Source organism: Ranitomeya imitator, chromosome 4, assembly GCF_032444005.1.
Source record: "Ranitomeya imitator isolate aRanImi1 chromosome 4, aRanImi1.pri, whole genome shotgun sequence".
Taxonomy (NCBI): domain Eukaryota; kingdom Metazoa; phylum Chordata; class Amphibia; order Anura; family Dendrobatidae; genus Ranitomeya; species Ranitomeya imitator.
In genome coordinates this window covers 489,951,805-489,967,776 of record NC_091285.1, presented here as the reverse complement: position 1 = coordinate 489,967,776, position 15,972 = coordinate 489,951,805, and positions in this window count along the sequence as shown.

Here is a 15,972-nt window from a genome sequence, read left to right as displayed (position 1 = left end):
CCTTCCTCCACTTCACATCATTTTCCACCACTAGATCACTAGGGTTCCCGTGTTCCGTGCTGCTACAGACAGTCAATTGTTTGGCAAGGGTGTCTGTGATCCCAATTAAATATTTTTTTTAAAAATGTAAAAGTGTATGGGCATTACAAGTCTAGGAGACCCGCTCCTTTGTAATGGGACAGTTTTTTTTTATGAGGCCCTCCTCCATGTTTCTTCCAAGGGGGATTGGTGTGCGTGCAAAATTGGGTCAAGGCGGCCCTTGCATTCAATGCATAAGAAAAAAGTATGGCAGGAACAACTGAAGAATGTGAAGTGGGTTTTCCTGTGACCATCCAGTACTTAGGATTAGGGTTGAGCGAAACGGGTCGGTCATTTTCATAAGTCGCCGACTTTTGGCAAAGTCAGGTCGGCAATGCGGTACGCGACTTTTGCCCCAAAGTCGCGTCTCAATGATGCGAAAAGCGCCATTTCTCAGCCAATGAAGGTGGACGCAGAGTGTGGGCAGCGTGATTACATAGGTCTCAGTCCCCACCATCTTAGAGAAGGGCATTACAGTGATTGGCTTGCTTTCTGCGGCATCACAGGGGCTATAAAGGGGCGTTCCCGCCGACCGCCATCTTACTGCTGCTGATCTCAGCATAGGGAGAGGTTGCTGCAGCTTCATCAGAAGCAGTGATAGCGTTAGGCAGGGTACATTAACCCCCAAACCGCTTGTGCTGTAGCGATTTCCACTGTCCAACACCACCTTTTGTTTGCAGGGACAGTGGAGGCTAAATTTTTTTTCCTCAGCGCTGTAGCTCATTGGGCTGCCCTAAAAGGCTCCCTGATAGCTGCATTGCTGTTTGTACACCGCTGTGCAAACCAACTGCTTTTTTCAAAGCACAAATCCTGTTGCTCCTTCCTTTCTGCACAGCTATCTTGTTTGTTTGTCCACACTTTTGACTTTTTTGTGCAGCAGTCCGCTCCTTGTTATTGCTGCCTGCCATACTTTGCTGAGATTACTGCAGGGAGATAGTAATTGTAGGATAGTCCCTTTTTTTTTTTTTGTTTCGTTATATCTCTTCAAACCACTTTCTGCCACAGAAACTATACTCTAATACAGTGGCCCAGATTTATTCACTAGTCTCCCTGAAGAAAAAAAAAGGGTGCAGATTAAAATTGGCAAATCTGTATCAGTGGCAGTCCTGTGTGTGGCATCTGTGTCTCATTTTCTGGCACAGAAAACATACAGTCTAACAGTGGGCCTGATTTCTTGCCAATTGTCCCATAAATTAAAAAAAATAGGGGGACATTAAGATTGGCAATTTTGCCTCAGTGCCAGTGCTGTGTGGCATCTGTCTTTAATTTTGTGCCACATTAAACCCAGTGTGTAATACTGGGCCAGATTTCTTTTAAATTCTCCCTGAAAAAAAAACAGTGGGAGATTAAGATTGGCATTTCTGCTTCAGTGCCACTCCTGTGTGTGCCACCTGTCTCAAATTTTGTGCCACATTAAACCTAGTGTGTAATACTGGGCCAGATTTCTTTTAAATCCTCCCTGAAAAAAAAATAGTGGGAGATTAAGAATGGCAATTCTGCCTCATTGCCAGTGCTGTGTGCCACCTGTCTCAAATTTTGTGCCACATTAAACCTAGTGTGTAATACTGGGCCAGATTTCTTTTAAATTCTCCCTGAAAAAAAAAATAGTGGGAGATTAAGGTTGGCATTTCTGCTTCAGTGCCAGTCCTGTGTGTGCCACCTGTCTCAAATTTTGTGCCACATTAAACCTAGTGTGTAATTCTGGGCCAGATTTCTTTTAAATTCTCCCTGAAAAAATAAAAATTGTGGGAGATTAAGATTGGCATTTCTGCTTCAGTGCCAGTCCTGTGTGTGCTACCTGTCTCAAATTTTGTGCCACATTAAACCTAGTGTGTAATACTGGGCCAGATTTATTTTCAATTCTCCCTGAAAAAAAAAATTGTGGGAGATTAAGATTGGCATTTCTGCTTCAGTGCCACTCCTGTGTGTGCCACCTGTCTCAAATGTTGTGCCACATTAAACCTAGTGTGTAATACTTGGCCAGATTTCTTTTAAATTCTCTCTGAAAAAATAAAAATAGTGGGAGATTAAGATTGGCAATTCTGCCTCATTGCCAGTAGGGTTGAGCGACTTTTGTTTTTATAGGATCGGATCGGGTTTCACGAAACCCGACTTTTTCAAAAGTCGGGTCGAGTGAAATCGGCCGATCCTATAGAAAAGTCGGGGTCGGGGTCGGCCGAAACACGAAACCCAATGCAGTGCATTGGGTTTCTAATGGTTCCCAGGGTCTGAAGGAGAGGAAACTCTCCTTCAGGCCCTGCAATCCATATTATTGTGTAAACTAAAGAATAAAAATAAAAAATATTGCTATACTCACCCTCGGACGCGCCCTGGTTGTAACCGGGAGCCTTCCTTCCTAAGAATGAGCGCCTGAAGGACCTTTCGATGACGTCGCGGCTTGTGATTGGTCGCGTGAGCGGTCACATGGGCGTTAATATACCTATTAGGAATATACTCACCCTCGGACGCGCCCTGGTTCTAACCCGCAGCCTTCCTTCCTAAGAATCAGCACTTGACGGACCTTTCGATGATGTCGCGGCTTGTGATTGGTCGCGTGACGCCCATGTGACCGCTCACGCGACCAATCACAAGCCGCGACATCATCGAAAGGTCCTTCAGGCGCTCATTCTTAGGAAGGAAGGCTCCCGGTTACAACCAGGGCGCGTCCGAGGGTGAGTATAGCAATATTTTTTATTTTTATTCTTTATTAGCATCCTGGATAGGACCTGTGCACAGTATATACCGTATGGGAATAAACATACTAGAAATAGGAGGAAACCAATATGGCTAAATAGAGCTGTAAGGGGCGCAATAAGTGACAAAAAGAAAGCATTTAGAGAATTAAAGGAAGTAGGTAGTGAGGAGGCATTAAATAAATACAGAAAATTAAATAAATTCTGTAAAAAGCAAATCAAGGCAGCAAAGATTGAGACAGAGAGACTCATTGCCGGAGAGAGTAAAAATAATCCTAAAATATTCTTTAACTACATAAATAGTAAGAAACTAAAAAATGATAGTGTTGGCCCCCTTAAAAATAGTCTGGGTGAGATGGTGGATGAGGATGAGGAAAAAGCCAATATGCTAAATGACTTTTTTTCATCAGTATTTACACAAGAAAATCTCATGGCAGACAAAATGTCTAGTGATAAAAATTCCCAATTAAATGTCACCTGCTTAACCCAGCAGGAAGTGCGGCGGCGTCTAAAAATCACTAAAATTGACAAATCTCCGGGCCCGGATGGGATACACCCTCGAGTACTGCAGGAATTAAGTACAGTCATTGATAGACCATTATTTTTAATCTTTAAAGACACCATAATAACAGGGTCTGTGCCACAGGACTGGCGTATAGCAAATGTGGTGCCAATATTCAAAAAGGGAACAAAAACTGAACTCAGAAATTATAGGCCAGTAAGCTTAACCTCTACTGTGGGTAAAATCCTGGAGGGCATTCTAAGGGACGCTATACTGGAGTATCTGAAGAGGAATAACCTCATGACCCAGTATCAGCACGGGTTTACTAGGGACCGTTCATGTCAGACTAATTTGATCAGTTTCTATGAAGAGGTAAGTTCCTGATTGGACCAAGGGAACCCAGTGGATGTAGTGTATATGGACTTTTCAAAAGCTTTTGATACAGTGCCACACAAAAGGTTGATACATAAAATGAGAATAATGGGGCTAGGGGAAAATATGTGCAAGTGGGTTGAGAGCTGGCTCAGGGATAGGAAACAAAGGGTGGTTATTAATGGAGCACACTCGGACTGGGTAGCGGTTAGCAGTGGGGTACCACAGGGGTCAGTATTGGGCCCTCTTCTTTTTAACATATTTATTAATGACCTTGTAGGGGGCATTCAGAGTAGAATTTCAATATTTGCAGATGACACTAAACTCTGCAGGGTAATCAATACAGAGGAGGACAATTTTATATTACAGGATGATTTATGTAAACAAGAAGTTTGGGCTGATAAATGGCAAATGAGCTTTAATGGGGATAAATGTAAGGTCATGCACTTGGGTAGAAGTAATAAGATGTATAATTATGTGCTTAATTCTAAAACTCTGGGCAAAACCGTCAATGAAAAAGACCTGGGTGTATGGGTGGATGACAAACTTAAATTCAGTGGCCAGAGTCAGGCAGCGGCTACAAAGGCAAATAAAATAATGGGATGCATTAAAAGAGGCATAGATGCTCATAAGGAGAATATAATTTTACCTCTATACAAGTCACTAGTTCGACCACACTTAGAATACTGTGCACAGTTCTGGTCTCCGGTGTTTAAGAAAGACATAGCTGAACTGGAGCGGGTGCAGAGAAGAGCGACCAAGGTTATTAGAGGACTGGGGGGTCTGCAATACCAAGATAGGTTATTACACTTGGGGCTATTTAGTTTGGAAAAACGAAGACTAAGGAGTGATCTTATTTTAATGTATAAATATATGAGGGGACAGTACAAAGACCTTTCTGATGATCTTTTTAATCATAGACCTGAAACAGGGACAAGGGGGCATCCTCTGCGGTTGGAGGAAAAAAGGTTTAAGCATAATAACAGACGCGGATTCTTTACTGTAAGAGCAGTGAGACTATGGAACTCTCTGCCGTATGATGTTGTATTGAGTGATTCATTACTTAAATTTAAGAGGGGGCTGGATACATTTCTGGAAAAGTATAATGTTACAGGGTATATACACTAGATTCCTTGATAGGGCGTTGATCCAGGGAACTAGTCTGATTGCCGTATGTGGAGTCGGGAAGGAATTTTTTTCCCCAATGTGGAGCTTACTCTTTGCCACATGGGTTTTTTTTTGCCTTCCTCTGGATCAACATGTTAGGGCATGTTAGGTTAGGCTATGGGTTGAACTAGATGGACATCTAGTCTTCCTTCAACCTTAATAACTATGTAACTATGTAACTATGTAATTTTACACTTAAATCTGAATTCCGATACCGATTCCCTTTATCTTAAACATATCGGGAATCGGTATCGGAATTCTGATTCCAGTTCAGAAGATCGCCGACCTCATGGCCGACCCCACACAGGGGTCGGGTCAGGTTTCATGAAACCCGACTTTGCCAAAAGTCGTCGACTTCTAAATCTGGCCGACCCGTTTTGCTCAACCATAATTGCCAGTGCTGTGTGTGCCACCTGTCTCAAATTTTGTGCCACATTAAACCTAGTGTGTAATACTGGGCCAGATTTCTTTTTAATTCTCTCTGAAAAAAAAAATAGTGGGAGATTAAGATTGGCATTTCTGCTTCAGTGCCACTCCTGTGTGTGCCACCTGTCTCAAATTGTGTACCACATTAAACCTAGTGTGTAATACTGGGCCAGATATCTTTTCAATTCTCCCTGAAAAAAAAATAGTGGGAGATTAAGATTGGCATTTCTGCTTCAGTGCCAGTCCTGTGTGTGCCACCTGTCTCAAATTTTGTGCCACATTAAACCTAGTGTGTAATACTGGGCCAGATATCTTTTCAATTCTCCCTGAAAAAAAAAATTGTGGGAGATTAAGATTGACATTTCTGCTTCAGTGGCACTCCTGTGTGTGCCACCTGTCTCAAATTTTGTGCCACATTAAACCTAGTGTGTAATACTGGGCCAGATTTCTTTTAAATTCTCCCTGAAAAAAAAATAGTGGGAGATTAAGATTGGCATTTCTGCTTCAGTGCCAGTCCTGTGTGTGCCACCTGTCTCAAATTTTGTGCCACATTAAACCTAGTGTGTAATACTGGGCCAGATTTCTTTTAAATTCTCCCCCAAAAAAAAAAATAGTGGGAGATTAAGATTGGCAATTCTGCCTCATTGCCAGTGCTGTGTGTGGCATCTGTCTCGAATTTTTTGCCACAGAACATATACTGTATAAGAGTGGGCCACATTTCTTCAATATTCTCCCAGAAAAAATAAAAAGGAGGAGATTTTTATTGGTAGTGTCTGCATCAGCGTCAGATATGCCACTGAAGCTGTGTACTGTTATACATTGGGCCTGATTTTCCCTGCAGTCTCACCCACCTATAAAGGGATATATAAATTCAACAGAAGTTTGAGTTCACCTTGTAACTGGTTTTACAGTAACAAATACCGTTAGTTTGGTTACGTTTTTCAAACAATGAGGAAGTCTGGTGGAAGAGGTCGTGGCCGTGGGCGGTCATTGCCAGCTGGTAATGATGGTAGTGGTGGAGCATCAGGTGGTTGTGGGAAAAGCAATATAGCACCTAAGTCTCGAGTTGTTGAGCCAGGTTCGTCATCTGGCTACACAAGGCCTCGAACGCTCCCTTTTCTGGGAGTAGGAAAACCGCTTTTAAAGCCGGAGCAGCAAGAACAAGTTTTGGCTTTCCTTGCTGACTCAGCCTCTAGCTCTTTAGCCTCCTCTTCAGAAGGTTCAAAATCTAAAAGCAGCGAGTCGTCAGTGGATGCTCCCAGTCAGGAACAAGTCGCTTCCTTGTGTCCTTCACCCAAACCAAAAGTGAAGGATGTGGCAGGCGAAACTACAGTTTACTCCATGGAGCTCTTTACACATACCGTGCCTGGGTTATAGAGGGGGAAATTGTTAAAAGCCCATTACAAGATGAATCGGACATAGAGTGCACAGATGCACAACCACAGCTAGCTTATTAAGCTGTTCCATTGACTCAGATCACTACATTGCCCTCGCAGTGTACTGAGCCAGCTCTTTTGCCTCCTCTCGTGAAACTGGTAAATGTAAAAGCAGCGCGTCATTAGTGGATGTTCACGGTCAGGGACAAGTCGCTTCCTTGTCTACTTCACCAAGAACAACAGAGAAGGATGCGTCAGGCGACACAACGGGTTACTCCATGGAGCTCTTTACACATACCGTTCCTGGGTTAGAAAGTGAAACAGTTAACAGGCCATGCCCATTACAAGTTGAATCGGACATGGAGTGCACAGATGCACAGCCACAGCCAGATTACTATGCTGGTCCTTTGACTCAGACCACAACATTGCCCTCGCAGTGTACTGATCCAGAATCAGACCCTGATGAGACAATGGTGCCCCGTCACGAACGCTATACCACCGGCTTACACGGTGACACAGACGAAGTTGCACACGAGATAGAAGAGGAGGTCATAGATGACCCAGTTGTTGACCCCGATTGGCAGCCATTGGGGGAACAGGGTGCAGGCGGCAGTAGCTCTGAAGCGGAGGAGGAGCCGCAGCAGGCATCAACATTGCAACAGGATCCATCTGCCAAGCCCATATCTGGCCAAAAACGCGTGGCAAAACCAAAACCAGTTGTAGGACAGCGTGGACATCCGGTTAAAAAAGCTCAGTCTGCAATGCCTGAAAAGGTATCTGATAGTAGAAAGAGTGCAGTCTGGCATTTTTTTAAACAACATCCAAATGATCAGCGCAAAGTCATCTGTCAAAAATGTTCAACTACCTTAAGCAGAGGTCAGAATCTTAAAAGTCTAAATACAAGTTGCATGCGTAGACATTTAACCACCATGCATTTGCAAGCCTGGACTAACTAGCAAACGTCCCTTAAAGTTGTAGCACCCTCGGCCAATGAAGCTAGTCAGCAACGCTACATCCCTTCCCTCACTGTAAGCCCACCCTTTCCCGCACCACCTGCAGTAAATGTGCAGGTTTCAGCGCCAGGCCAAAGCAGTCAGGGAATCACCAGTTTCGTAGTAGGAAACACTGCAAGTTGGAGCACCAGCAAGAATACCATCTCCAACCCTCTCTCAGTCTGCCATGTCCACCGGCACCCCTGATAGTTCCACGATCTGCAGCTCTCCAGTCCAGTTCACCCTACATGAGACTCTCGTTAGGAAAAGGAAGTACTCATCCTCGCATCCGTGTACACAGGGTTTGAACGCCCACATTGCTAGACTAATCTCGTTAGAGATGATGCCCTACAGGTTAGTTGAAAGCAAAGCTTTCAAAGCCCTGATGGACTACGCTGTACCACGCTACGAGCTACCCAGTCGACACTTCTTTTCGAGAAAAGCCATCTCAGCCCTCCACCAGCATGTAAAAGACCGCATCGTCCATGCACTCAGGCAATCTTTGAGTACAAAGGTGCACCTGACAACAGATGCATGGACCAGTAGGCATGGCCAGGGACGTTACGTATCCATCACGGCACACTGGGTTAATGTGGTGGATGCAGGGTCCACAGGGGACAGCAATATTGGGACAGTTCTGCCTAGCCCATGGTCTAGGAAACAGTTGGCTGTAGGCGTTCGCACCCCCTCCTCCTCCTCCTCGTCCTGCTGCAGAAGCGACAGCTCATCCACAAACCGCAGTCGCACGAGCACTCCATCCGCAGCTGTCACTGTTGCACATGAGGTGTCCCATTATGGGACAGCTAGTGGCAAGCGTCAGCAGGTTGTATTGGCAATGAAGTGTTTTGGTGTTACAACAGACACACCACAGAAGTTCTGTCTGAGTTCTTGCAGAAAGGAACTCAGTCATGGCTGGGCACTGTACATCTTGAAGCAGGAAAGGTAGTGAGTGATAACGGAAGGAATTTTATGGCTGCCATAGCCCTTTCCCAACTGAAACACATTCTTTGCCTGGCTCACACCTTAAACCTGGTGGTGCAGTGCTTACTGAAAAGTTATCCGGGGTTACCCGACCTGCTCCTCAAAGTGCACAGACTTTGCATGCATATCCGCCATTCGCCCGTACACTCCAGCCGTATGCAGAACCATCAGCGGTCTTTGAACCTTCCCCAGCATCGCCTAATCATCGACGTTGCAACAAGGTGGAACTCCACACTGCACATGCTTCAGAGACTGTGCGAACAGAGGCGTGCTGTTATGTATTTGTGGGAGGATACACATACACGGGCAGGCAGTTGGATGGCAGACATGGAGTTGTCAGGTGTGGAGTGGTCGAAGGTACAAGACCTGTGTCAAGTCCTTCAGTGTTTTGAGGAATGCACAAGGCTGGTTAGTGCAGACAACGCCATAATAAGCATGAGCATCCCCCTAATGCGTCTGCTGATGCAAAGTTTGACGCACATAAAGGAGCAGGCATCTGCAGCCGAGGAAGAGGATAGCCTTGATGACAGTCAGCCATTGTCTGGTCAGGGCAATCTACAGGATGAGGTAGCGAGCAAAGAGGAGGAGGACGAGGAGGAGGATGGGGATGAATATTTTTTGAATGAGGAAGCTTCTCCGGGGCCAATAGAAACTGGTGGCGTTGCAAGGCCGGGTTCAGGTTTTTTTAGGGAGACAAGTGACGTAGATTTGCATGAAACTGCCCCTCAACCCAGCACAACCGCAGATTTGACAACTGGAACTTTGGCCCACATGGCGGATTATGCCTTACGTATCCTCAAAAGGGACCCACGCATTATTAAAATGATGACCGATGACGATTACTGGTTGGCCTGCCTCCTTGATCCTCGCTATAAAGGCAAATTGCAAAATATCATGCCACATGAGAACCTCGAACAAATGTTAGCAACCAAACAACCAACTCTTGTAGACCGTTTGATTCAGGCATTCCCAGCACACAGCGCCGGTGATGGTTCTCACACGAGCTGCAGAGGGCAACAAGGCAGAGGTGTTAGAGTTGCACAAATCAGAAGTGGCATTGGACAGAGGGGTTTTCTGACCAGGTTGTGGAGTGATTTCGCAATGACGGCAGACAGAACAGGTACAGAACAGGTACTTTCCTACTGAAACCAGGGATTCAAGCTTCAGGAGGCTAATTTGCATATTCCAGGTGCCTTCTGGGAGAAGCGAAGTCTCCCTAAGCTAGAAGATCGTTGGGTACAGCCGGGACCAGCTGCTTCGAAAGCATCACCAAACCGCGCGCCGTAAGGCGCGCGAATTTTTGCCTGTAGGACATTATTGCAAGAGAGCTTGGCTGAGTAGATTACACAAGAAGGAAAACACACAGCAAGTCAGCAGGATCTAGGAGCAACATGGCAGATGTGACAACCTACATGGTGAGCTGCAGCATGTGCTACATGTTCACAGATCGACCAGAAGAAGAATCCAATTTCACCTGTCAGAAGTGTAGACTAGTGGCCCTTTTAAAAGAAAAGGTGCGGGGTCTGGAAGAAAGAATAGCAACTTTGAAACTCATCAAAGAGAATGAAGACTTTCTAGACAGAACAGAAGCATCTCTACTGGTCACAGAAGGTGCAAAAAGTGTCAGAGAACCTCCAAAAGCAGATGAGTGGAAGCATGTGACCAAAAGAAGCAAGAAGACCATGGAGAAATCACCAACCACACAACTGAAGAACCGATATCAAATCTTTGTAGAGGATGAAGATGGCACACCTAAGAATGAAGCAATGCCAGCAAGCAAAAAAGAAAAGGGCACACAGCAACAAGTGACAGCAAAAAGTACAGCCAAGAAGCAACGAAGAGTGGTGGTGGTGGGAGACTCACTACTGAGAGGCACCGAAGCAGCCATCTGCAGACCGGACATAACTGCAAGAGAAGTATGCTGCCTTCCAGGTGCGATGATCAAAGATGTGACCGATAGGATACCAAAGCTCTTCAGCTCCAAGGACGTCCACCCATTTCTTCTGATACATGTTGGCACCAATGACACGGCAAGGAAGGACCTACCGACAATCTGCAAGGACTTTGAAGAGTTGGGGAAGAAAGTAAAGGAACTGGATGCACAGGTAGTTTTTTCTTCTATCCTTCCAGTAGACGGGCATGGCACCAGGAGATGGAACAGGATCCTTGATGCAAACAACTGGCTAAGACGATGGTGCAGACAACAAGGATTTGGATTCCTGGACCACGGTGTGAATTACTGGTATGATGGACTCCTCGCCAGAGACGGACTACACCTCAACAAACCTGGGAAACACACATTCGCCAGAAGACTCGCTACACTCATCAGGAGGGCGTTAAACTAGAAGAAGAGGGGACGGGAAGAAAAACATTAGACTCGAACAAAGACGACCCAGGAAAACATACTCAGAAGGGAGGTAAGAACATTTCTAAAACAATCCACAGTGAGGAGATTGGAACAAAACAAAATCCTCTAAACTGCATGCTCGCAAACGCCAGAAGCCTGACAAACAAGATGGAAGAACTAGAAGCAGAAATATCTACAGGTAACTTTGACATAGTGGGAATAACCGAGACATGGTTAGATGAAAGCTATGACTGGGCAGTTAACTTACAGGGTTACAGTCTGTTTAGAAAGGATCGTAAAAATCGGAGAGGAGGAGGGGTTTGTCTCTATGTAAAGTCTTGTCTAAAGTCCACTTTAAGGGAGGATATTAGCGAAGGGAATGAGGATGTCGAGTCCATATGGGTTGAAATTCATGGAGGGAAAAATGGTAACAAAATTCTCATTGGGGTCTGTTACAAACCCCCAAATATAACAGAAAGCATGGAAAGTCTACTTCTAAAGCAGATAGATGAAGCTGCAACCCATAATGAGGTCCTGGTTATGGGGGACTTTAACTACCCGGATATTAACTGGGAAACAGAAACCTGTGAAACCCATAAAGGCAACAGGTTTCTGCTAATAACCAAGAAAAATTATCTTTCACAATTGGTGCAGAATCCAACCAGAGGAGCAGCACTTTTAGACCTAATACTATCTAATAGACCTGACAGAATAACAAATCTGCAGGTGGTTGGGCATTTAGGAAATAGCGACCACAATATTGTGCAGTTTCACCTGTCTTTCACTAGGGGGACTTGTCAGGGAGTCACAAAAACATTGAACTTTAGGAAGGCAAAGTTTGAACAGCTTAGAGATGCCCTTAATCTGGTAGACTGGGACAATATCCTCAGAAATGAGAATACAGATAATAAATGGGAAATGTTTAAGAACATCCTAAATAGGCAGTGTAAGCGGTTTATACCTTGTGGGAATAAAAGGACTAGAAATAGGAAAAACCCAATGTGGCTAAACAAAGAAGTAAGACAGGCAATTAACAGTAAAAAGAAAGCATTTGCACTACTAAAGCAGGATGGCACCATTGAAGCTCTAAAAAACTATAGGGAGAAAAATACTTTATCTAAAAAACTAATTAAAGCTGCCAAAAAGGAAACAGAGAAGCACATTGCTAAGGAGAGTAAAACTAATCCCAAACTGTTCTTCAACTATATCAATAGTAAAAGAATAAAAACTGAAAATGTAGGCCCCTTAAAAAATAGTGAGGAAAGAATGGTTGTAGATGACGAGGAAAAAGCTAACATATTAAACACCTTCTTCTCCACGGTATTCACGGTGGAAAATGAAATGCTAGGTGAAATCCCAAGAAACAATGAAAACCCTATATTAAGGGTCACCAATCTAACCCAAGAAGAGGTGCGAAACCGGCTAAATAAGATTAAAATAGATAAATCTCCGGGTCCGGATGGCATACACCCACGAGTACTAAGAGAACTAAGTAATGTAATAGATAAACCATTATTTCTTATTTTTAGTGACTCTATAGCGACAGGGTCTGTTCCGCAGGACTGGCGCATAGCAAATGTGGTGCCAATATTCAAAAAGGGCTCTAAAAGTGAACCTGGAAATTATAGGCCAGTAAGTCTAACCTCTATTGTTGGTAAAATATTTGAAGGGTTTCTGAGGGATGTTATTCTGGATTATCTCAATGAGAATAACTGTTTAACTCCATATCAGCATGGGTTTATGAGAAATCGCTCCTGTCAAACCAATCTAATCAGTTTTTATGAAGAGGTAAGCTATAGACTGGACCACGGTGAGTCATTGGACGTGGTATATCTCGATTTTTCCAAAGCGTTTGATACCGTGCCGCACAAGAGGTTGGTACACAAAATGAGAATGCTTGGTCTGGGGGAAAATGTGTGTAAATGGGTTAGTAACTGGCTTAGTGATAGAAAGCAGAGGGTGGTTATAAATGGTATAGTCTCTAACTGGGTCGCTGTGACCAGTGGGGTACCGCAGGGGTCAGTATTGGGACCTGTTCTCTTCAACATATTCATTAATGATCTGGTAGAAGGTTTACACAGTAAAATATCGATATTTGCAGATGATACAAAACTATGTAAAGCAGTTAATACAAGAGAAGATAGTATTCTGCTACAGATGGATCTGGATAAGTTGGAAACTTGGGCTGAAAGGTGGCAGATGAGGTTTAACAATGATAAATGTAAGGTTATACACATGGGAAGAGGGAATCAATATCACCATTACACACTGAACGGGAAACCACTGGGTAAATCTGACAGGGAGAAGGACTTGGGGATCCTAGTTAATGATAAACTTACCTGGAGCAGCCAGTGCCAGGCAGCAGCTGCCAAGGCAAACAGGATCATGGGGTGCATTAAAAGAGGTCTGGATACACATGATGAGAGCATTATACTGCCTCTGTACAAATCCCTAGTTAGACCGCACATGGAGTACTGTGTCCAGTTTTGGGCACCGGTGCTCAGGAAGGATATAATGGAACTAGAGAGAGTACAAAGGAGGGCAACAAAATTAATAAAGGGGATGGGAGAACTACAATACCCAGATAGATTAGCGAAATTAGGATTATTTAGTCTAGAAAAAAGACGACTGAGGGGCGATCTAATAACCATGTATAAGTATATAAGGGGACAATACAAATATCTCGCTGAGGATCTGTTTATACCAAGGAAGGTGACGGGCACAAGGGGGCATTCTTTGCGTCTGGAGGAGAGAAGGTTTTTCCACCAACATAGAAGAGGATTCTTTACTGTTAGGGCAGAGAGAATCTGGAATTGCTTGCCTGAGGAGGTGGTGATGGCGAACTCAGTCGAGGGGTTCAAGAGAGGCCTGGATGTCTTCCTGGAGCAGAACAATATTGTATCATACAATTATTAGGTTCTGTAGAAGGACGTAGATCTGGGTATTTATTATGATGGAATATAGGCTGAACTGGATGGACAAATGTCTTTTTTCGGCCTTACTAACTATGTTACTATGTTACTATGTTACTGCAGCATCAATTCAAAGTGACAGGAGACAACATTTGTCCAGTATGGTTACTAACTATTTTTCATCCCTTATCGATGTTCTCCCTCAACCGTCATTCCCATTTGATTACTGGGCATCCAAAATAGACATCTGGCCTGATTTGGCAGAATATGCTTTGCAGGAGCTTGCTTGCCCGGCAGCTAGTGTGCTATCAGAAAGAGTATTCAGTGCTGCTGGTTCAATATTGACCGAAAAAAAGACTCGTCAGGCTACCCAAAATGTTAATGATCTAACCTTCATTAAAATGAACCACTCATGGATTTCTAATTATTTTGCCCCACCTTTCCCGGCTGACACCTAGCTTTCCTATAAAAAGGTCTCGCTTGTGGACTGGTCTTACTGACTATTCCAATCTCTTAATTTGCAGCAGCTGTTTGTCCAGCATACGACATGTTTACACCTCCCTAAATGGGCTAACTCCCCCCACGGGGCCGTGGTCTCGCCATTTGGCGCAAGCACCCGTGAGAGTGCCGTTTGTCTGAAGAGGTGGGTGTGCCCGTTTTTGGTCGACAGCACTGCCACTGGGTCCCTCATAGTACAATAAAGTGTCTCTGGCGGTGGTGGCACGCAACCAACGTCAGGCACACCGTTGTAACATGAGGGGCCCTGGGCCTGTACCGCTGGCCACAAGACAGTTTCCCCCCAGCTCAAACACTGTTCTACCACTTGCAAAATTATCTCTCACAGCTCCCCCAATGTTTAGTCTATGTGCTGATATCCTTCAATGCCTGGCACTGACAATACCAATTTGTTGACATGTATGATGCTAGTTAAAATAGTCAGGGTCAGTGTCCTATATTGACACCAGTAAATACTTAGGGCCAAATTACTATGTCTGAAACTCAGCAGAGGAGCCCACCACTGTACCTAAGTATGCCACCCTTTTGTTTTTTGGTTTTGTTGTTTTGCGAGACATTAACATCTATTTATTTTTTGGGAGTACTAACTGTGTCAGACACTCCTTCCAATCGTTCTCCACTGACCACACCAATGCTGCCTGCGTACCCCTGCAAGATAATTCAAACTGCATTGAGCCTATTTTTTTTTAATTTTAGGCCTACTAAGTCTGTCTGCGGTCCCTCCTTCCATTTGTCCTCCGCTGAGAACACCAATGCCGACCGTGTACCCATGTAACTTTTTTTCATCCTGCAGTGAGCCTACTTTGTGGTGTAAGGCCTACTAGCAGTGTCTGTCTGCACCACTTAATACAGCTGTCCTCCTCTAAAAAAAAAGGCTGATTTTCAGCTTGTCAGAATTATAAAACTGCATTGGGGCCACAAGTTTCGTTGTGGTCTACAAACTGAGTCTTCCGCTCCAAGGTGTTCTCTCTGTTGCTTCTCCCTCGCTTCTATCTTGAAGCTCTTGTTAAGTAGTTGTTGAAACAACACTGCATTAGGCCTACAAGTTGGGTCTGGGTTGTAGAGACAGTGTCTGCCGCTCCAAGGTGTTCTCCTGGTTGCCTTTCCTGAGCTTCAATCTTCAGGCTCTTGTTAAATAGTTTTTTAATCAAACAACTGCAGTGGGGCTACTAGTTTGGTTGGGGCCTACTAACAGTGTCTGCCGCTCCAAGGTGTTCTCCTGGTTGCCTTTCCTGAGTTTTATTCTTCAGGCTCTTGTTAAATAGTTTTTTAATCAAACAACTGCAGTGGGGCTACTAGTTTGGTTGGGGCCTACTAACAGCGTCTGCCGCTCCAAGGTGTTCTTCTGGTTGCCTTTCCTGAGCTTCAATCTTCAGGCTCTTGTTAAATAGTTTTTTAATCGAACAACTGCAGTGGGGCTACTAGTTTGGTTGGGGCCTACTAATGGTGTATGCCGCTCCGTGCTGTTCTCCAGGTTTCCTGTCCTGAAATTCCATTTTCAGGCTCTCATTAAGTAGTTGTTGAAACAACACTTCATTAGGCCTACAAGTTGGGTCTCGGTTGTAGAGACGGGGTCTGTCGCTCCAAGGTGTTCTCCAGGTTGCCTCTCC